The sequence below is a fragment of the Chiloscyllium punctatum genome, chromosome 34, assembly GCF_047496795.1.
Source record: "Chiloscyllium punctatum isolate Juve2018m chromosome 34, sChiPun1.3, whole genome shotgun sequence".
NCBI lineage: Eukaryota > Metazoa > Chordata > Chondrichthyes > Orectolobiformes > Hemiscylliidae > Chiloscyllium > Chiloscyllium punctatum.
The window spans coordinates 29,263,437-29,285,697 of record NC_092772.1 but is presented as its reverse complement, the minus strand read 5'-3'; the positions used below and the strand labels follow the sequence as shown (position 1 = coordinate 29,285,697).

At 43.4% G+C, this 22,261-nt stretch overlaps 1 long non-coding RNA gene across 1 annotated transcript in view; it reads right to left on the bottom strand.

Annotated features, from left to right (window-relative positions):
• LOC140458781 (uncharacterized) overlaps positions 1 to 17,747 on the bottom strand; it is a 30,733-nt gene extending 12,986 nt beyond the window's left edge. Inside the window, exons 1-3 of the long non-coding RNA XR_011953697.1 lie at positions 17,679 to 17,747; positions 12,899 to 12,981; positions 11,046 to 11,145 (exon numbers count right to left, since the gene is read on the bottom strand). This is a non-coding gene — a long non-coding RNA (uncharacterized lncRNA). The remainder of the gene's footprint in view (positions 1 to 11,045; positions 11,146 to 12,898; positions 12,982 to 17,678) is intronic.
• Positions 17,748 to 22,261: the final 4,514 nt, after the last annotated feature.

Genomic DNA, 22,261 nt, shown 5'->3' with positions numbered 1-22,261 from the left:
CATCTCCCTTCCCCTGCCTTATCGCAGGTCCAACCCTCCAACTCGACACCACCCTCTTGAGCTGTCCCATATCTTCCTTTCCAATTATCCACTCCACCCTCTCTCCATTACCATCCACCTACATCTACCTATTGCCCTCCTAGCTCCCTTCTCACCAACCCCACACATCTCTCTTATTTATCTCTCAGCCCTCTTACTACTCCCCCTCCCCCTCTAATCCCGGCATTCCTGATGAAAGGAATATGCCCAAAACGTTGATTCTCTTGCTCCTGAGATGCTGCCTGATCTGCTGTGCTTTTCCAGCGCCACACGTTAACGCAAGCTGGAAGACAACACCTCATCTTCTACTTGGGGACCCTGCACCGCTCGAGCCCCAGTATCAAATTCAATAATTTTAGGTCCTGAACTCTCCAATGTCCTAGTGCCCTAGCCTCTTAACCCACATGCCAGGCCTTGTTATTACAGCCTACCATTACACATTAACTATGGTTAGTCACTAACAGTCCCCATAAACAGCTATTCACCCTCCCCCAGCCAGATCATTATCCACTCCTTTGTCCAATTGCTCCCATCTCTTTGGACTCTATCACCACCTATCATTTACTCCTTAACCCCTACCTTCTCCATATAAACCGACATTTCTTTTCAGTAACATCTGTTCTGAGGAAGGGTCAGCTGACCAAAGTTTTAACTCTGATTTCTCTTCACAGATGCTGCCAGACCTGCTGAGCTTTACCAGTCCCTTTTGGTTGTTGTGTGAGATTGACAGCATCCGCAGTTCTTTTGGTTCTAATTTACCAGGAATTTCTAATTCAGGTCTAGCAGCCTAAAACCGTGCATTTATAAACCCTCCTAGTCCACAATCGCTCCTTTTCTTCCCCAGACTTTGCAGACTCTCCCACTCCCTTCACACTCACTAGGTCCCCCTCACCGTGACACTGCGCCTGCACAGATCATGGCCACGTGTTGGCCTGCTGGACACACCCCAATTCACTCCCATTGGCTGGAGGATCACGCCAATTCTCCTATTGGTCTGAAGCTGCTGTCAATCACCCGAAACCCATTGTGACAGGCTCCTCTCAAGAGCATCGGATGCTGAGGGGAGAGAGCTTTATAAAATCATGAGGAGTATAGATGGGAAAAATAGACAAGGACTTTTCCCTGGGGTGGGGAAGTCTAGAAGGAGAAGGTGTAGATTTAAGGTGAGAGGGGAAAGATTTAAAAGGGACCCTAGATGCAACTTTTTTCACACTGAGATTGGTGCGTGTATGGAATCTTCCGTTCAGGGAAGTGGTGGAGGCTGGTACAATTACACCACTTGGCATCTGGATGGGTATGTGAATAGGAAGTTTGTAGAGGGATATGTGCCAAGTGTTGGCAAATGGGACTAGATTAGGTTGGGATATCTGGTCGGCATGGACCAGTTTGACCAAAGAGTCTAATTCCATGCTGTAGGTGTCTATGACTCTGCCCTGGGATGAGCTTCATCATTCACAGTGAATGGTGCAGTAACACAAAGCACAGGGGTTTGGGGCTATTCAGCCCATTGGGGCTGTACTCTCTCCCTCTGGAGATGGTGCCAGTCTATCCCATCTCACCTCCCATTTGCCTGTAGCCCTCCAAATCCTTCATTAAAAAAGTTAAATCCCAAATTTATTTTGACAATAACTACTGAATCTGCATCCAGCTGTCGGTCAAACTGTTCCAGATGCTCAGAACGTAGTGAGTAAAATAATCTTCGCATTTTTAACCTGCATTATTTGCCAGTTACCTGAAGGTAGTTACTAAAAATTGTGACGTTAATAATTTCTCCCTCTGTCTCTCTGTAAATTAAATATACTGGATTCAAGTCTGCTCCTGGTCAAAATCACTGCCTAGCCTTCTCAACTCCAAGGAGAATTATCTGACCTTCTGCTAACTCTCCATAAAAGAGATACCCATCCTAATTTTAGTAGTGCCATAAAGATGTACAGCAGAGAAACAGAACCTTCGATCCAACTTGTCCATGCCAACCAGATATCCTAAATTAATCTCATCCCATATGCCAGCTCTTGGCCTATATTCATCTAAACCTTTGCTAATCACGTACAACATCTCAAAAGCATAATTTGGTAATTGTACCAGCATCCACACTTCTTTTAGCAGCTCATTACATACACATACGATGTTCAGCTGAAAACATTGCCCCTTAGATCCCTTTTAAATCTTTTCCCTCACACCTGAAGCTTGTGCCCCCAAGCATTGGACTCACATATCCTGGGAATAAGACCCTGGGATTTCACCCTATCCATGCCCCTCACAATTGTATCTGATGCTCAAGGGAAAACAGCCCCAGCCTATTCACCCTCTACCTATATAGCTCAAACCCTCAACCCTGACAACATCTTTGTGGATCTTTTCCGAGCCCTTTCATGTTTCACAATATCATTCTGATAGCAGAGAGACCAGGACTGAAAGCAGAATTCCAGAAGTGGCTGAATCAATGTGCTGTGCAGCCGCAAAATGACGTCCCAACTCCACTACTCAATGCTCTGACCAGTAAAGGCAAGTACACCAAACACCTTCACTACCCTGTCTATGCTTCCGCTTTCAAGGAACTATGAACCTGAACTCCAAGGTCTCTTTGTTCAGCATCACTCCCCAGGAGCTTCCCATTAAGTATATAATTCCTGCCCTAATTTGCTTTTCCAAAATGGAGCACCTCACATTTATCTGAAATAAAAACGATCTGACACACCTCAGCCCATTTGATTGAACTCCCATTGTACTCTGAGGTCACCTTCGCTGTCCAGTGCGCCTCCAATTTTGAAGTCCACTGTAAACCGACGATCTATACCTCATATATTGACATAGAAATCATCGATATAAATGATGAAAAGTAGTGGACCCAGCACTGATCCTTACACCATATTGCTCATCACAGGCCTCCAGTCCGAAAAGCACTATCCTCCGTCTCCAACCTTCCAGCCAATTTGTATCCAAATAGCTGGTTCTCTCTGTATCCCATGGTGTCTAACTTGCTAACCAGGCTGTTATGTGGAACCTTTTTGAAAGTCTTTCTGAAGTCCAAGTTAGTGATTTATGGACAAAGCCATGCTGACTATCCCTAATCACTTCATGCCTTTCCAATTACATATAAACCTGTCCTTCAGAATTCCTTCCAACACCTTGTCTGCCACTAACTTTAGGCTCACCAGTGTATTGTTCCCTGGCCTTTCCTCATCACCTTTCTCAAATAATGGCGCCTGTCTTGCAGCACCTCACCTGTGGCTGTCGGTGATAGAAATATCTAAGCGAGGGGCACGGCAATCACTTCCGTAACTTCCCACAAAGATTTGGGATACACCTGATCAGTTCCCACAGATTTACTCAGCTTTATGTATAAGACATCCAGTACAACCTCCTCTAATATGGATAGTTGTCAAGTTATTACTATTTATTTCTCCAAAGTCTCTAGCTTCCATATTCTCTTTCAGTAAAAGCTGACATGAAATCCTCAGATAGTAGCTCTCTCACCTTCTGTGGTTCCAGAGACAGCCTTGTTGATCTTTGAGGGTCCGTACTCTCTGCCTGGTTACTCTTTCGTCCTTAAGTGTTTTGTAGAATCTCTTTGGATTGTCCTTAAACCTCTTTCCCCCCAAAGCTATCTCATGTATCCTTTTTGCCCTCCCGTTTTCTTTCAAGTGTACTCCTACTGCCCCTATAGTCAGAGGGATTCACTCAAACTCAGCTGTCTGTCCGTGCCATCTCCCTCCATCATCCTTTTGACCAGACCGTCAATTTCTCTAGACACACAGCATTCTCTACATCTACCAGACTTGGCCGTAACAGGAACAGACTGTCTATGTACTCTTGTTGTCTCATTTTCACAGGCCTATGGAGTCAATGGCAAATGAGGACATGGAAACTGTCATTCTCAGTAAAGAGGTAGTGTTGGGAAAGATAACAGCCCAAAGGTACATGGGTCTCCTGGTCGTAATGGAATGCATCCCAGGGGACTAAAAGAGATGGTGAAGAGTCTATTGTCCTTCCTTGCTAGAGGGATGGTTATGCTGCAGCTGTACAGGATGCTGGTGAGGCCACACCTGGAGTACTGTGTACAGGTTTGGTCTCCTTACTTCAGCAATAATGTACTGACACTGAAAGGGGTGCAGAGGAGGGTCACTAGTTTGAGTCGGGAGTTGAGAGGGTTGTTCTATGTGGAGAGACTGAATACACTGGGACTATACTTGTTGGAATTTAGAAGAATGGGAGGCTGTATTGGAAAAAATAAAATGAAGAAGGGAATAGATAAGATAGAAGCAGGGAGGTTATTTCCATTAGGGGGCGGGTCAACCTAGACAGCATGACGTCAAAATAAGAGGTTATCTGATTTAGGACAGAGTTGAGGAGGAACCTCTTCAGTGAAAGGGTTATGAATCTGTGGAATTCCCTGTTGAGTGTAGCAGTTGACATTATCAACTTGAATGTCTTTAAGGCAAAATGTAGATTTGCAAACAGCAAAGGAATTAAGGGTTATGGTGAGAGAGCAGGAATGTGGAGCGGAGGCCATGAAAAGATCAGCCCTGATCTTATTGAATGGTAGTGCAGGCTCGAGGGGCCAGATGGCCTACTCCTGCTCCTATTCCTTCTGTTCTTATGTTCCCACTTTCCAGCCGTCCCTTCACCTGGGGGTTGCAAAAAAAATTGAAAGTTCTCGCCTTGTACCGTCGTAATTCATCATTGTCCAATTTTGAACACCAACTTTTAGATCTGGTCTATTATTTTCTGCAACTATTTTAAAACTAGTTGAATTATCGTCAGAGAATCCCAAGTGTGGAAACAGGGCATTCGGCCCATCACATCCACACTGACCCTCAGAGCCTTTTATCTTACCCCTGTAACGCTGCATTTCTCATGGCCAATCCACCTAGCCTGCACATCCCTGAAAACTATGGGCAATTTCACATGGCCAATCCACCCAACCTGCACATACCTGAACAATATCGGCAATTCAGCCTGGATTATCCACCCAATCTGCACATCTTTGAACCTTGGGAGGAAACCAGAGCACCCGGGTGAAACCCACACAGACAACCTCAATAAGGTGATCATCCTGTCCTTATTTCCCAGTTCCACCCAAGTAATTTCAACGGGCGAACTCCCATGAATATCTTCCATAAGCACAACAATGTTATCCCTAATCAAAAACACCAATCCAACTACTCTCTTACATCTCTTCCCTGGAACATTAAGCTACCTGTCCTGTCCAAACTAAGCCACGTTTCTGTAGTACCTACTATATCCCAGTCCCTTGTTCAAAACCTTATCTTAAGCTCATCTGCTTTCCCTGTCAAACCTCTTGCATTGAAATAACTGCAGTGCAGTGCTATCAAAAGGACAGACTGATGGGCAGAGGGTGTGGAATGGCCCTGTTGGTGAGGGATGACATTCAGTCCCTTGCGAAGGGGGAGACACAGAATCAGGAGACGTAGAGTCAGATTGCAGGGTGGCTAATGTTGTCCCACTTTTCAAGAAAGGTGGGATAGAGAAAACAAGGAATTATAGACCGGTTAGCTTGATGTCAGTGGTGAGAAAGATGCTGGAGTCAATTATAAGATATGAAAGTATGGCTCCTTTGGATAGCAGTAATAGGATTCGTCAGAGTCAGCATGGATTTACAAAGGGGAATATATTGACTGTGATTGAAAATCGGCTGGCTGACAGGAAGCAAAGAGTAGTGATAAACGTTTCCTTTTGGAATGGCAGGCAGTGACTAGTGGGGTATGACAAGGTTCGGTGCTGGGACCGCAGCTGTTTACAATATACATTAATAATATAGATGAACATATTAAAAGTAATATTAGCAAATTTGCTGATGACACAAAGCTGGGTGGCAGGGTGAAGTGTGAGGAGGATGTTATGAGAATACAGGTTAACTTGGACAGGCTAGGCGAGTGGACGGATGCATAGCAGATGCAGTTTAATGTGGATAAATGTGTGGTTATCCACTTTGGAAGCAAGAACAGGAAGGCAGATTACTATCTAAAAGGAGTCATGTTTGGTAAAGAAGAAGTACACCGAGATATATGTATTCTTGTACATCAGTCAATGAAAGCAAGCATGTAGGTACAGCAGGTAGTGAAGAAAGCTCACTGCATGCTGGCCCTCATATCAAGAGGAATTGAGTATAGGAGCAAAGAGGTACTTCTGCAGCTGTACAGGGCCCTGTTAAGACCGCACCTGGAGTATTGCGTACAGTTTTGGTCTCCACATTTGAGGAAGAGCATTGTGGCTATTGAGGGAGTGTTGGGTAGGGTCACAAGGTCAATTCCCGGAATGGCGGTATGATCATACGTTGAAAGATTGGAGTGACTGAGCTTGTATACACTCGAGTTTAGAAGTCTGAGAGGGGATCTGATTGAGACCCCCAAGATTATTAAAGGGTTGGACATTCTGGAGGCAGGAAGCATGTTTCAACGGATGGGTGAGTCCAGAACCAGAGGACACACTTTAACAATAAGGGAGAGGCCATTTAGAACAGAGTTGAGGAGAAATGTCTTCACCCAGAGAGTAGTGGGTTTATGGAATGCTCTGCCCCAGAAGGCAGTGGAGGCCAAGTCTCTGGATACTTTCAAGAAAGAGATGGATAGAGCTGTTAAAAGGTAATGGAATCAAGTGTTACGGAGATAAGACAGGAACAGGATACTAATTGTGGATAATCAGCCATGATCATAATGAATGGTGGTGCTGACTCAAAAGGGCAGAATGGCCTATTCCTGCACCTATTATCTATTGTACCTTGTCAGTCCTACCTCATTCTGTACCTTGCCCTTGCCTGTCTAACTTCTCAACTGTACCCGCCTCAGACTTACCTCCTTTCTCACTATCTCTTTAGGCTTACCCACATGCCCTCACTGGTTTAATGTCTCCCGAGTAGCACTAGCAAATCTCCCTGCTTGGATATTAGACACCTTCCAATTCAGGTCTAATCCATCTTTTTTATGCACGTCAATTCTACCCCAGCAGAGATTCCAATGATCCAAAAACGTGAATCCTTCTCCCCTGTATCAGATCCTTGGCCACGCATTCATCTGCTCTACCCTGCTATTCCCACTTATGTCATTGGTACCAGTGTACAGCGACCTCCCACTGATCATTCTCCCCTTTCAGAATATTCTGCACCCTCGGAGCCATCCTTCACTCAGACAGTAAGGAGGCACCACCCCATTCTGATGTCTCACTGTTAGCTACAGAAACTGCAGTCTGTGCTGTAGACTAGAGAGCCCCCTATCACCATCGATCGCGTGGAACCTGATATACCTCACATTACACTCGTAACTTGGCTGTCAGTGCGATATTCCCCTGAGAGTCTGTGACCCCTGACGCTTCCCAAAATAGTACACTTGTTTGAGATGGAAATAACCACAGGACACTCCTGCACTACTTGCCCTCAACTCCTCCCTTTCCGAGAGGAAACCCATCTACCTGACTGGATCGGCAGTTTTCCTACCTTTCTGATACTGCCACCTATCACACCCCCCGGCTCCTGTAAATTCTTCATTACCTTTAACCATCGCTCCATCTGATCCATGAAATCCTACAGGATTTGCATCCTCACTTCCTGCAGACAATCAGGATCATTGAAACTTTCCTTAATCTCCTATGTCCAACTGGAAGAGCACATCACTGTACAAATGGCCATCTCCGCACCTGAACAGTCCACAGACTCAGAAAAAGGCACACAGTCTTACAGCTTTACAACACACGACTCGAGAATAAATTAGGACCAATATTTTGTATTTAAAAACTTAATCAAAGTATAAGATGTGTATTTAAAGAAATAAACCGTCGCCCTACTGAATGTTGTAGCTCTACTAAAATAAAACAGACGAAGATTTATCTTTGAAGAGACTGAAACCTACCGAGCTGTGAGTCACAGATGAACAGCACTAAACAGAACCTTTGGTCAAATCTGTCCATGCCGACCAGATATCTGAACCTAATCTTATCCCTCTTGCCAGCACCTGGGCCATATGCCTCTAAATCTTTCCTATTCATGTCAAGTATCCAAATGCCTTTAAAATGCTATAACTGTCAGCCTCCACCACTTCTTCTGGCAACTTATTCCATACACGCACCACTCTCTGCATGAAAAAGTTGCTCCTTAGTTCCCTTTTATATCTTTCCCCTCTCACCCTCAACCTATGCTCTCTATTTCTGGACTCTCCTACTCAGGGAAAAGACCTTGTCTGTTTACCCTATCCATGCTACTAATGATTTTATAAACCTCTATGGAGGTCATCCCTCAGTCTCTGATGCTCCAGGGAAAGTAAGCCCCAGCCTTTTTGCTCTCTTCCTGCAGCTCAAGCCCTCCAACCCTGGCAATATCCTTCTAAATCTTTTTTGAACCCTTTCAAGTTTCACAACATCCTTCCGAATGGCGGAGAACAGAATTGCACACAATACTCTAAAAGAGGCCTAACCAATGTGCTATACATGACCTTCCAACTTCTGTACTCAATGCTCTGATCAATAAACGAATGTATTCCAAACACTTTCTTCAATATCCGATCGACCTGCAACTCTACTTTCAATGAAAAATGAACCTGCACTGCAAGATATCTTTGTTCATCAATACTATCTAGGAATTTGCCACGAAGTGTATCAGTCCTGTTAAGATTTGTTTTTCCAAAATGCAGCACGTCACATTTATCTGAATTAAACTCCATCTGCCACTTCTCACCCATCTGAACAACATCCTGTTGTAATCTGAGGTAACCCTCTTCACCGTCAACTATACCTCCAATTTTGGTATCATCTGCAAACTTACTAACTATACCTCCTATGTTCATATCTAAATCATATATATGTAAACGACGAAAAGTAGTGGACCCAGAACCGATTCTTGCGGCACTCTACTGGTCACATGCCTCCAATCTGAAAAACATCCCTCTACCACCACCCTGACTTCTACATTTGAGCCAATACTGTATCCAAACGGCTAGTTCTCCCTGTATTCCATGAGATCTAACCTTGCTAACCAATCTTCCATGGGGAACCTTGTCGAGCGCCTTACTGAATTGCATTGATCATGTCCACCTCTCTGCCCTCATCAATCCTCTTTGATACATCTTCAAATAACTCAATCAATTTTGAGAGACATGATTCCCACGCACAGTCATGCTGACTATCACTAATCAGTCCTTGCTTTTCAGAATACATGCGCATCTTGTTCCTCAGGATTCCCTCCAACAACTTGCCCAGCATCAATGTCAGGCTCACCGGTGGATCGTCCCCTGGGTTGTCCTTACCACCTTTCTTAAATAGCGGCACCACGTTAACCAACCTCTAGTCTTTCAGCATCTCACCTGTGATAATCGAGGATACAAATCTCTCAGCAAGAGGCCCAGCAATCACATTTCCAGCTTCCCAGAGTTCTCAGGATCACCTGATCAGGTGCTGGGGATTAACCAAGTTTATGGGTTACAAGACACCCAGCACGTCCTCCTCTGTAAGATGTCGACATCTATTTCCCCACTTTCTATATTGCCCATGTCCTACTCCACAGTAAACACTGATGCAAAACATTCAGTTAGTATCGCTCCCATTTCCTGCGGCTCCATGCGTAGGCTACCTTACTGATCTTTGAGGAGCCCTATTCTCTCTCGAGTTACCCTTTTGTTCTTAATGTATTTATAAACACCCTTGGGATTATTCATAACCCTATTTGCCAAAGCTATCTCATGTCCCCTTTTTGCCCTCCTGATTTCCCTCTGAAGTATACTCCTACTGTCTTTAATGCTCAGGGTTTTTTTTTGGATTTTTGGATTGAAATAAATGCAAAATATTACATATTGATAAAACAAACACTAATTAAAAACAGGGCCTCGAGTAGTGATATGGAACAAAGAGGCCGAGGGGTTCGGGTCTTTCAAGTCTGTGTCACATGCAGACAGGGTGGTTAAGAAGGTGCTTAGCACACTTGCCTTCATTGCTCAGACCTTTAAGTACAAGAGTTGGGACGTTATTTTGGATGTTGGGTAAGCCTTTTCTGGAATTCTGTGTCCAGTTCTGGTCGTGCTGATATCGGGAGGACATTACGTAGTTGAATCGGATTCAGAAGATATTTACCAGGATGTTGATGGGAATGGATAGTTTGAATGATAAGCAGAGGCGGGGTGGCTGCGACTTCTTTCACTGGCGTGCAGGAGGCTTAGCAGTGACCTTATTAGACGTTTCTCAAATCGTGGAGGGTTGGTATCAGTAATGTGAACAGGCGTCCTTACCAGGAAGGGACACGATTCAAGACTGGGTACATACATTTTAAGGTGACAGCAGAACAGCTTTAAAAAGGCGTTCGGAATTTTTTTTAAATTTTTCTTCACATAATGGTTTGTGTGAGGAATGAACTATCAGAGGAAGTGGTAGTTGTGAATCAAATTACAATTTTAGGGTGACACAGTGGCTCAGTGATTAACACTGCTGCCAGGGCCCCAGGTTCGATTCCAGCTTTGGTCAACTGTCTCTGTGGGCCTTGCACATTCTCCCAGTGTCTGCATGGGTTTCTTCCAGGTCCTCCAGTTTCCTCCCAAATGAGAGAGCAGCCCGATGGTCTGGCAGGACAATGCTGCCTTTACCTTTTACACAGTGATGCCACTGTGTCTCTGGGATGGGAAGAGGGAATGCCGAAGGTGGTGGATGGGACACTACTCAGGCACAATGCTTTGTCCTTGAGGATGTTCACTTTCGTTAATAGTGTTGGGTGCTGCACTGATGCAGGCAAGTGGAGAATGTTCAAACACAATCCTGATGTGTGCCTTTTCGACAACAAAGAGACATTGGGGAATCAGGGGTTTGGGGAAACTGAGATTGTTCTCCTTGTAGCAAAGGCAATTAAGAGGAGCTGTGAAAGAGTGGTTTAGAAAAGTTACATGTTGTAATAATAAACCTTATACCCATCAGCTCATTATACAAGGATTACAGGACACACATTAAAGGTTTGGGAAGATTCAAAGGAGAACTTTTATGCATCAAATGGGATTCAGATGGAATACAATACTCACACACAATGTAAATATCCAGGTCCTGATGAATTGACTAATTCAATCAGAGTTAGGTGTTACAATCACTGAGATTACCATCTGAATGTCCACCTGTAGTATCCTGTAATACAAGTTTATAAAATCCATCACTGTCAGTTCAGGTTAGAAACTCACACCATCCCTTCCTCCTGGCCCAGGATGACTGGACACATTACCCCTTGTGGAGGTCAGCAGTCAGTTCAGGTGGAAATCTATGTGGGTTTCTAGGAGTTTCCACCTTGGAATTTCATGTGATTGAACAGGGCAGATCTTTGACACATGGGACTGAATATTACAAGAGTCAGTGAGATGTGTAGAGCAGGATTTGCTTCATTTTTACCCTTCCGTGTTGCTGCTGTGGTTCATCAATAAGACATGGGGGGTGAAAGTCTCATGCAGCTCGATGGGCAAGTTGCCTCCATGCTGACCAATGGGCAGCAAACTCCTCCCATAGAGTATCTCAAAGAACAGAGCAACTCTGCATGCTTCACACTGCCCAGTGCTCCCAGTAAATGTTTAGAAGAATGGGGGAGGGGGGGGGGCGGCTCCTGGAAACGGCATAACTGTAAAGTTCTAAGAGGATTGTGAAGAGGGAGAGATGCACAGGAGAAGGGGGCAACAAGTTGTCAGATGAAGTATAATTTGGGAAAAAGTGATTTCGGTCATTTTGGAGGGGAGAATAGGAGAACAGAGTGCTATTTACATGGTGAAAACTGTAGAAAACTGCACCACAAGGTATCGGGGGGGGGGGGTAATTGTGCAGAAAACATTGAAAGCTAGCAGATTCTGTGTCAGTCATGAAATCAAGGGTTCATTTCAGATTCATCAAGTTTAAGGTAACACTGACACGGGTATGGGGTTTCAGTCGCAATGGAGGTGGGGTGAGGTGGAGACAACCAATATTTTAGAGATTGGAATTCTTGGTGTTTGTGATTGCGTAGATGTCTGATCAGAAGGTCACCTTGGGGTGACAGATATGAGAGCAATGTTGTGAAGAGTGCAGTTCTGCCTCAGACTGCACCCAGTGAGAGGGAGTGGCTGAGCAGTAAGGGAAAGGAATTTGTAATAGCAACTGAAAATAATGGGTTTAACATAACATTGTTTCATTGGAGGAAATTGCAGCTAATCGAGTAGTGAGAATGTGATAAGCAGTTTGGTAACTGAGTAACAGTGGAGCAAAGGAGAGGGATGGTGGGGAGGGAGAACAGGACATCGTCAGTGTACATGTGAAATCTCACACTGTGCTTTTGGACGATGTCACCTCCTGGTAGTGCGTAGGTGATAAACAGGAGGGATCAAGGATAGATCCTTGAGGGACACCAAATACAAGGAATTCAGAAGGGAAAGGGAGAGAGGAGATGGAGCAGGATTTACAAACGACGGCGAGATCAAATGTTAGTTTTTTTGCAGAATGGATGAGAAGGACATAACCAGAAAAGACAGACAGACATAACAAGGAACAATACCTGTGAATTGGGGAGGGGGAGTGATGAGGAGGAAACAGAGTTGGAATGTCTGTCATTTAGCGAGACGAGTAAAAGATCAAGATGAGCTCTGATAAGGCTTGAGAAGAGACTGGAGAAAGATGTAAGTTTGGGACAAAAATCAGGAACACCACGTGAGGCAGTTTGTCTCGGTGGGCTAGTGGGAGGGAGGGAAGCAGCAGAAGCAACTATCGGATTGTCTCAGTCTTAGTGACAGAGAAACTCAATGTGCTCCTTGCTCTTCTTGTTGGACGGAAGGATGAAGGAGACAGGGTGATGGACACAGGATGATGGACAGTTTTACAAAGAAACAAAACCAGGGTTAGTGATATTTAAAATGAGTGAACAAACCTAATGTATTTAACTTTTATCCAGAATATTAAAATGTACAAATGAAGTCCTTGTTCGAATCCCAGCTCGGCAGATGGTGGAATCTGAATTCAAGAAAAAAATAACTGGAATTAGGAATCTCCTGATCTCCATGGAACTATTGTCAATGGCGAAAAAATTCCTGCCAACCTGACAGTCGCCCAACAAGCTACTCACTGTATTAATCACTGCAAAGTCTCAACAAAGGAATGAAACTGGATGGACCACTTGGCATTTAACAAGGCATTAGGAAATACAACCACAGAATCAGCCCTCTCGACTCTGCAACATCCTGCTCACTAACATCTGTTTTTTTTTGTGCCAAAACTTGGCAAGTTGTCTCACAGACTAGTCAAGGAACAGCCTGGCATAGTCATACTCACAGAGTAACCCCTTACAGATAATGGCCAGACACCACAATAACCATCCTTAGATATCAAGAGTGTGATGATGGAAAAGCACAACAAGTCAGGCAGCATCTGAGGAGAAGGAAAATCGACGTTTCGAGCCTAAGCCCTTCATCAGCCTGACCTGCTGTGCTTTTCCAGCACCACACTCTTGACTCTGATCTCCAGCATCTGCAGTCTTCACTTTCTCCTGAAATCTCTGGATATGTCCTGTCCCACCAACAGGACAGACCAGGCAGAGGTGATGGCACAGTGGTGTACACACAGGAACCATTTGCCTTGGGAGTACTCAGCATTGACTTTGGACACCAGGAAGTCTCATGGCTCCTGCTGAGTACCACGTACCGTGCTCCCACGGCTGATGAATCAGTGCTCCGCCATGTTGAACAACACTTGGAGGAAGCACTGAGGCAATAAAATGGTGACAAGCCTACTCTGAGTACAGGATTTCAATGTCTTCTACCAAGAGTAGCTCAGCAGCAGGATGACTGACTGAGCTGGTCGGGTCCTCAAGGACATAGCTGCTCAACTGGATTTGCAGCAGGTGGTAACGGAACCAGCAAGAGGGAAAAACATACTAGATCTTATCATTAAGAATCTGCCAGCTGCAAATGCATCTGTCCATGACAGTATCGGTAAGAACGACCATCCCACAGTCTTGTTGGAGACAAAGCCTCACCTGAAAGTTGAGAAAAACCTCCATTGTGCTGAGTGGTACTATCACTGTGCTAAATGGGACAGATGTAGGAACTCAAACTGGATCTCTCTGAGGTACTGTGGGATAACATTACAGCAGCAGAACTGTACTCCAGCACAATCTGTAATCTCATGGGTTTGTACATCCCGCACTCACCCATCACAATGGACAGGAAAGGACGGCATGCCATGAGCAGCACCAGGCATACCTAAAAATGAAGTGCCAAACTGGTGAAGCTACCAAGCAGGACTACCTGCATATCATAAAACCAATAGACATAGGAGTGGAAGTAAGGCCATTCGGCCCATCGAGTCCACTCCGCCATTCATTCATGGCTGCTGGGCACTTCAACTCCACTAACCTGCATTCTCCCCGTAGCCCTTAATTCCCCGAGACAACAAGAATCTATCAATCTCTGCCTTGAAGACATTTAGCGTCCTGGCCTCCACTGCACTCCGTGGCAATGAATTCTACAGGCCCACCACTCTCTGGCTGAAGAAATGTCTCCGCATTTCTGTTCTGAATTTACCCCCTCTAATTCTAAGGCTGTGTCCACGGGTCCTAGTCTCCTCACCTAACGGAAACAATTTCCTAGCATCCACCCTTTTCAAGCCATGTATTATCTTGTACGTCTCTATTAAGTCTCCCCTTAATCTTCTAAACTCCAATGAATACAATCCCAAGATCCTCAGCCATTCCTCATATGTTAGACCTACCATTCCAGGGTTCATCCTTGTGAATCTCCGCTGGACACGTTCCAGTGCCAGTATGTCCTTCCTGAGGTGTGGGGACCAAAACTGGACACAGTACTCCAAATGGGGCCTAACCAGAGCTTTATAAAGTCTGAGTAGCACAATGGTGTTTTTATATTCCAACCCTCTTGAGATAAGTGACAACATTGCATTCGTTTTCTTAATCACAGACTCAACCTGCATGTTTACCTTTAGAGAATCCTCGACTAGCACTCCCAGATCCCTTTGCACTTTGGCTTTCTGATTTTCTCACCGTTTAGAAAGTAGTCTGTGCTTTTATTCTTTTTGCCAAAGTGCAAGACCTCGCATTTGTTCACGTTGAATTCCATCAGCCATTTCCTGGACCACTCTCCCAAACTGTCTAGATCCTTCTGCAGCCTCCCCACTTCCTCAGTACTACCTGCCTGTCCACCTATCTTCGTATCATCGGCAAACTGCGCTAGAATGCCCCCAGTCCCTTCATCCAGATTATTAATATATAATGTGAACAGCTGTGGCCCCAACACTGAACCCTGCGGGACACCGCTTGTCACCAGCTGCCATTCTGAAAAAGAACCTTTTATCCCAACTCTCTGCCTTCTGTCAGACAGCCAATCCTCAATCCATCCCAGTAGCCCACCTCGAACACCATGGGCCCTCACCTTGCTCAGCAGCCTCCCATGTGGCACCTTATCAAAGGCCATTTGGAAGTCTAGATACATCACATCGACTGGGTTTCCCTGGTCTAACCTGCTTGTCACCTCTTCAAAGAATACCAACAGGTTTGTCAGGCATGACCTCCCCTTAGTAAATGCATATCAAACAGCATCAGCAGCAAGCAACAGAGCTAAGTAATCCCAACAATCAATGGATCAGATCAGAGCTCTGCAGTTCTGCCACATCCAGTTGTGAATGGTCATGGACAATTAAACAACTCGTTGCAGGAAGCACTACAGATATCCCCATCCTTACTAATGGAGGGGTCTCACACATCCATGCAAAAGATAAGATGACAGCATTTGCAGAAATTTTCAGCCAGATGCAAAGTGAGATGATCCATTTCAGCCTTCTCCAGTGGTTCCTAACGTCACAGGTGTGAACTTTAAGCCAGTTCAATTTAGTTCGAATAATACCCAGAAATGGTTAAGTAGTGTAAAGGCTATGGGCCCTGCTAACATTCTGGCAATAATACTGATAGCTTGTGCTCCAGAACTAACCACCCACCAAGCCACGTACCGCTCTAGCACTGGCATCGACCGACAATGTGGAACATTGCCCAGGGATCTTCAACACAAAAACACAGAGCAATCCAACCCAGGAAATTTCCCTCTGTCAGTCCACACTCGATCAGCAGTAACGTGATGGAAGATGTCATCAACAGGGCTATCAAGCAGCAGCTGCTCAGCAACAGGCAGCTGAGCGACACTCATTTTAGGCTCCACCAGGGCCACTCAGCTCCTGATTGTGTTACCGCCCTGATTCACAACCTGACAACCAGCTGAATCCCAGGGGTGAAGTGAGGGTGACAGCCCAGTCCCACTCCAAGATCACTAATTCTAGCTGATTCTACCCTCATCTCAGCTCATATACTGAAACTCTCATACATCGTGTGTTATCTCCAGACTTAATTATCCAAACATACTCCGAGCCAGCCTCCCAAATTCAACCTCCCTGTCATCTCAAGAAAAAAATAAAAGCTCTATCGCCCACGTGCTCACTTCTCCCCAAACATGTTCATCCATCAAAAGGCTCATATTCATAAGCGACAACAATTTAAAATTCTCATTCTTGATTTGATTCCTGGCTGTGATCATCCCTAGCTCCCTGCACCACACATCGTTTGAGACCTCAACAACCCATTTTCTTTGAGACTCCCAACGATTTGTTAATTCATTACTTCAACTGTGTGGCTGATTCTACAGTTGCTAAAGCAACATGGTCTGGAATTTGCAGACAAAACCTCACAGGTCTGCTTTCCACCTTGAAGACATCCCACAAAACCTGCTTTTTGGCAATGCTTTTGATCACCTGACCTAATATCTCCATCTCTGGACTTATATCTAAAACTCTCAATAGTATTTTTGTGAATTTATAAGCATGATAATAAAACTACAAACCGTTCTTGATTTGGACATTATCTTCAAATAATCAATGTTGCTGTAATGAACACTCTGTAATGTCTCTTACCCAACCACATTGTGGGATCACCTTCACCACACAAACTGCAGCTGTACAAGAAAGTCAAACATCACCCTCTCCACAGACAACAGGGCTTTAGCATTAATCACTGGTTTCTGTGGAAGGAGAAACACAGTTGATGTTTCAGGGAGTACAAAATAGAATACAGGGAATGAAAATGGTGCAGAATTTGATCGTCAGAAATGGAAAGAAAATACACTCGCTTATTGGAAAAAAAGAATTCTTGACTGTCAAAAATATTCAAGAAAAAAGTAATCTGATAATAGAGCAGTACATGGTCAGGGGCTGTGCCGCAGTGAAAAACTCATTAACAAAGGGTCTGTAAAAGTAATAATACAGTAGTAAACAGACCGAAAATACACCTACGGTTCGAGACTGAGGAAGCTATATATTGACAAAGTGGTCATGAGGGAGGCCAGAGGTGAATCAGAGCAGTATTGGCTGCTATGATCCCAATGACGCTATACTCGAGAAAGGCTGCACATGCGCCTGACTGCACCTTGCCCCCTACAAAGATGGCGGCTCCGCACGTGTCCAGTGAATCTTTGTCCCGAATAAAGATGGCGGCGCACACTCAGGCCTGCAGCCGCTGAGGCAACTCTCTATTTACTGCAAACACGGTACTGGGGCGTTCAAGTTTGTGTTTTCCGACGTGCACAATTTGCATAACGTCTCCGCTATTAGCAACACAGTTTTTCTCCCGTTTCCCTGTTTATTTCTTTCCTTACCGTAACCTTTCTCTCCATAACTTCCCGAGCATTCATTATGGCGAATCTGCTCCGCGCGCGAGGGTGATCACATGGTTTAGTTTAGCTCCGCCCTTCATTCCCTTTGATTGGTTGGAGGACCAACCGCCCCTTGGTCCTCCAGTCCCGCCCGCCGTCCTTTCATTGGTCCAGTGTAGATATCAATCCCCGAGGGCCCTTTGTTGGATAGAGCATGCGCAGTGTGTCCTACTTTTGCTGATGTGTTGGGTAAAGTGATAGGGGGGTTTACTGAGGGTAAGAATTCCCTTTGTGTGAGCGCTGCAGTAGATTTCCTTTATTCATGGAGGGAATTGCCTTCCTACTCATGACTGTATAGCTGTGATTGATGAGTCAATACCATCTGAATCAGTACATAAACACCCCATTTTCACAACATCTGAGATCTTTAGCACATTGTATCGCACACTTCTGTGGAGACAAGAAAAACATGAAACGGAGCCTCAAGGAATCGGAGCAGGCGTAGGCAATTTACCTCTTTCAGCTTGTTGCCCCATTCTATCAGATCATGGCTAGGCCAACCCAGGCATCAACACCTCTTTTATGCTTGATCCGCATAGCCCTCAACTTCTCAATATTTCAAAAATCTATCTGCCCTCTTTTAAAATAATTTGAGATAGAATCATAGATTCCCTACTGTGTGGAAACAGGCCCTTCAGCTCAACAAGCCAGAACAACCCTCCGAAGAGTAAGCCAACCATTCCCCTCCCGCATTTACCTTTCACAAAAGTTCGGGCGAGAAAATTCTAGCCATTCAATGAGAGAAAAAAACACTTACTTTTTCTAAAATCAATGATCCCTTCTGTAAAGTCCCCTGGTTTGAGACTTTACTGGTGCTAGAAGATCTAGTCAACATCCACCCTGTCAAACTCTTCAGAATCTTGTTTCCATAAGATCACACCTGCTTATTTATTCTTGGCAGGTCAACCCTTTCGTCGTCGAAGTAGCTAAGTGAATCTTTTTTGAATAGTCTCCGATGTTGGTTTATCCTTTATTAAATATGGGAGCTAACATTGTATACAGCACTGCAAGTGAGGACTCAGCAACAACCAGTGTGGTTAACCAATCCTCATTCCATTCTAATACATTACCCTGATACCATGAGCTGCGAAATTGTGCAATTAACTTTTATGTAACACCTTATCATTTGCATTTTAAAAATCCAAATACAGAACATCATTGGATTGCCCTTTATCAGCCCTGCTTGTTATCTCCTCAATGAATTGTCATAAGTTTGTCAAATATAGTTTCTCTTTCACAAAACCCAGTCTACCATGTTTATTGATAAGCTTTTCTAATTGTCCTGCAATTTCTTAATTTAATATTCAACTCTGTAGATTCTTTCAGTAGATTTGCTAAGCATGATTCCCCTCTCTTAAATCCATGTGGACTCTGTCCAATCCTGTCACAGTTCAGTAAGAAACTTGACTGTACTCCAATATAGTTAGTAAATGTATCTGTATTTATTTTTAAAAATTGATTACTTATAAATGCTGGACCCATGCAATATCAATGAATTAGTGACTCTGAATTTGGGTTATAATGTTTTTTTTTGTTAATTCCTCTTCATATTGTGTTATGCAGACAGCACCAAATGATCACTCTTAATTGTGAGTAACTTTGAAAATAATATATTTTAAAAATGACATCCCAAAATTCTGCCTCATTACTGTACAAGGAGGATTTTGCATTCAATAGTTTGCAGATAAAATTGAACACATTTTTGCTGCAATTTGGCCAGACTGCAGGTTACACTAAAGTGGCAACTCTGTTGTCAAATTCTTACTTGACACTGCCCAAGGCGATACTGATGGGACTTCACTTTGCCATTCTTGTTCACCAGCTTTATTTCCAAGTTTAATCGTAAAATCATTCTAGAGCTTGTAATTTTCGACAACTTCTCTTTTAGGTACATATGTAAATATCATGTTGAAATGTTGCACTGAATGGTACCAAATCTGAAATTAGTCTCTAATCTGATAGGAACATGGTCTGACCCGTCTACATATGTATTGGCATAAGTCTATGCCAGTTATTTTTCTGAAGCCTGTGATGCCTGATGAAGGGCTTATGCTCCTGCTTCTCGGATGCTGCTTGACTTGCTGTGCTTTTCTAGCATGACACTTTTTGACTCTGATGTCCAGCTTCTTTGTTCGTCACTTTCTCCTTTGAGTAGATTAAACCAAGAATAATTTTTGTTGATCAAAGTGCGATAGGAACGAATTCATGAAATTCAGATATCTCACATTTACCTTAACTCTGTGAAGGCTAAGACATTACTAAAAATTGTCAGTAATTGAAACCATGCTGACAAACTTGTGCAGTATCAGTGCCTCACCTTTAGAGTGTTCCCAGATATCGCGCAGCTGCAGTATTTTGTTTTGCACTCAGCTGTATGTTGTCCTCACTTGTTTCTTTGTGAAAGATTACAAAATTAACTTGGATGAACGAACTTATAATTTCTTTAACCAATGTTGGGAGAAAAGAAAATGTCAGTATTTCAAGTGCTGATAAAGTAAAACAAACTGATAATCAATAGAAAGGGTTTAAGATGGATATGGAACAAATGCTGGCAAATGGGACTAGATTAATTTTGGATATCTGGTCAGCATGGGCAGGTTGGACTGAAGGGTTTGATTTCGTGTTGTACAACTGCGACTTCATTCTCTCAATTATTCAAGAAGTTGAATACTTCGAGGAAGAAAAGGAGAATTTATGCAGAGAATGCACTTGAAATGATGATTGAGGTATATCACATTGTTTCATGACCTTTTCCTCTGGGTTCTTCAATGAACAAACTTGTTTTGTTATCTGAATAACTATGTATCATGTGATTTGTTTCGCACCAAATATTTCATTAGGATCTAGTGAACTATTAAGAAGTGTTCATGTTTAAAATTTAGACAGCATGATTGTTAAGCAAGAACAGGTTTTACTCCCACTGAATCATTGCTCTATAAAAGGTAACAAGCTTTTTATCTGTTCTGGGCACTGAATATATGGAAGTCAATTCTGAAGGAAAGAATCCTCGTTGGTACTGTTCTCACATATGTGGAGTAATTGCTTCTGGTCGCTCTTCAGGCTATAGAGGCTAGGAAAGAAACGAGTTGGCCAAAGTTAGCAACATCATTTGGATGGACTGTGCTCATTGGGGAAACTTGCAGGATCTGTAGAAGAAACATGTGTTTCAGAGTGTGAGCAATAAACCTGAACATTGTTATTTTTTCACAGAGCTTGGGACCAGACTGAAACAACAATGAAGCTCGTATAGTTTTTTTTAAATTTCCGAGCTTTCCAATTTATTGTTGGTAAATGCAGGTGACTTTATCAAAACACATTTCACACGTCCCAGCTAGGAATTTGGTCCCAATTCTGTCAGTCCATCCATTCCTATGGAGAAGAGGTATTTTAAATGTGAGCACTCCATTTAACTATTTGAATTGAATACTTCAGTGGTTACATCCTCTTAGATTCTTAATTTCAAATTACTCAAATGTTATTTTTTGTCCCTCCTGAATTTGCCAAGCACTGAGCAGTTCTGGAATATTCCAAATATTTACAATAGATGCATTCACACTGTTGAAGGCAACCTGGCAGATTTGAATACCATTCAGGTAGTCAACAACAATACATAAGTAACTTTATGGATTGCTTACTGTACGCCAACAACGCAAGCCAAGTATTAGTGAAACCACAGATTGATTCCCATGGATTCCCAAATCTAAACAGTGCATTCGAGATATGCTCACTATCACCATCTGGGAGCAGTCTCCCAAAGTGCTCCCAGAATTTAGAAAGCACATACACTGCCCTCCAAAGCTAAATATGCTGTCACAGGCTTCACTCTTATTGTATACAATGACATTTATTGTCCAGTTCTTTAACGTGACAAATGATTTTACAAACAATTTACAAAATACTTTAAATCCTGAAGAAATGTGATGTCAGCCCTTTGTAGAAGTGAATGGAAAGTGTGATGTTTGCTTGACCTTTGGCTCTATGTATCAGACTGAACAGAACCTTTAACAAGATGTGGGATGTTTCCCACACACTTTATTTTAAAAAGCAAAGATTATGCTCTGAGATTTAAATGTTCAGTTTTAATAAAAGGTCTTCCAAAAACTGAGAGTTTGACTTCAGCTCCTTTAAAGAGACATGTTCTCTGCCTTCAATTTTGTGACATGTGATCATTCTTTGGTAAAGGTGGCTGTGTGCAATACTGCAGGATGTTGTACTGAAGTGCCTCATTGGGTGGAGGAGCTTTATTACTGGTGTAACTTGGCTAATTTTTAGGTGGAATGTCACAGAGTTAAATCTTGTTTTTTAAACTGAGGCGTGCTTGTGTAACGCAAGTGTGGACACTACCCTCATGTTTACAATGAACCTTTCACTTTTGCAGATTAGTATTTTCCGATCTGTTTTGTAAATAAAGTTCACTATAGAAAGCACAATGTTGGAGAACTGCAGGTCCAGCAGCAGCTCTGAGGGGAAAAAAAACATTGTAAGTTCAAAGTCTCATGACCTTTTGTCCGTTCAGACAAAGAGTC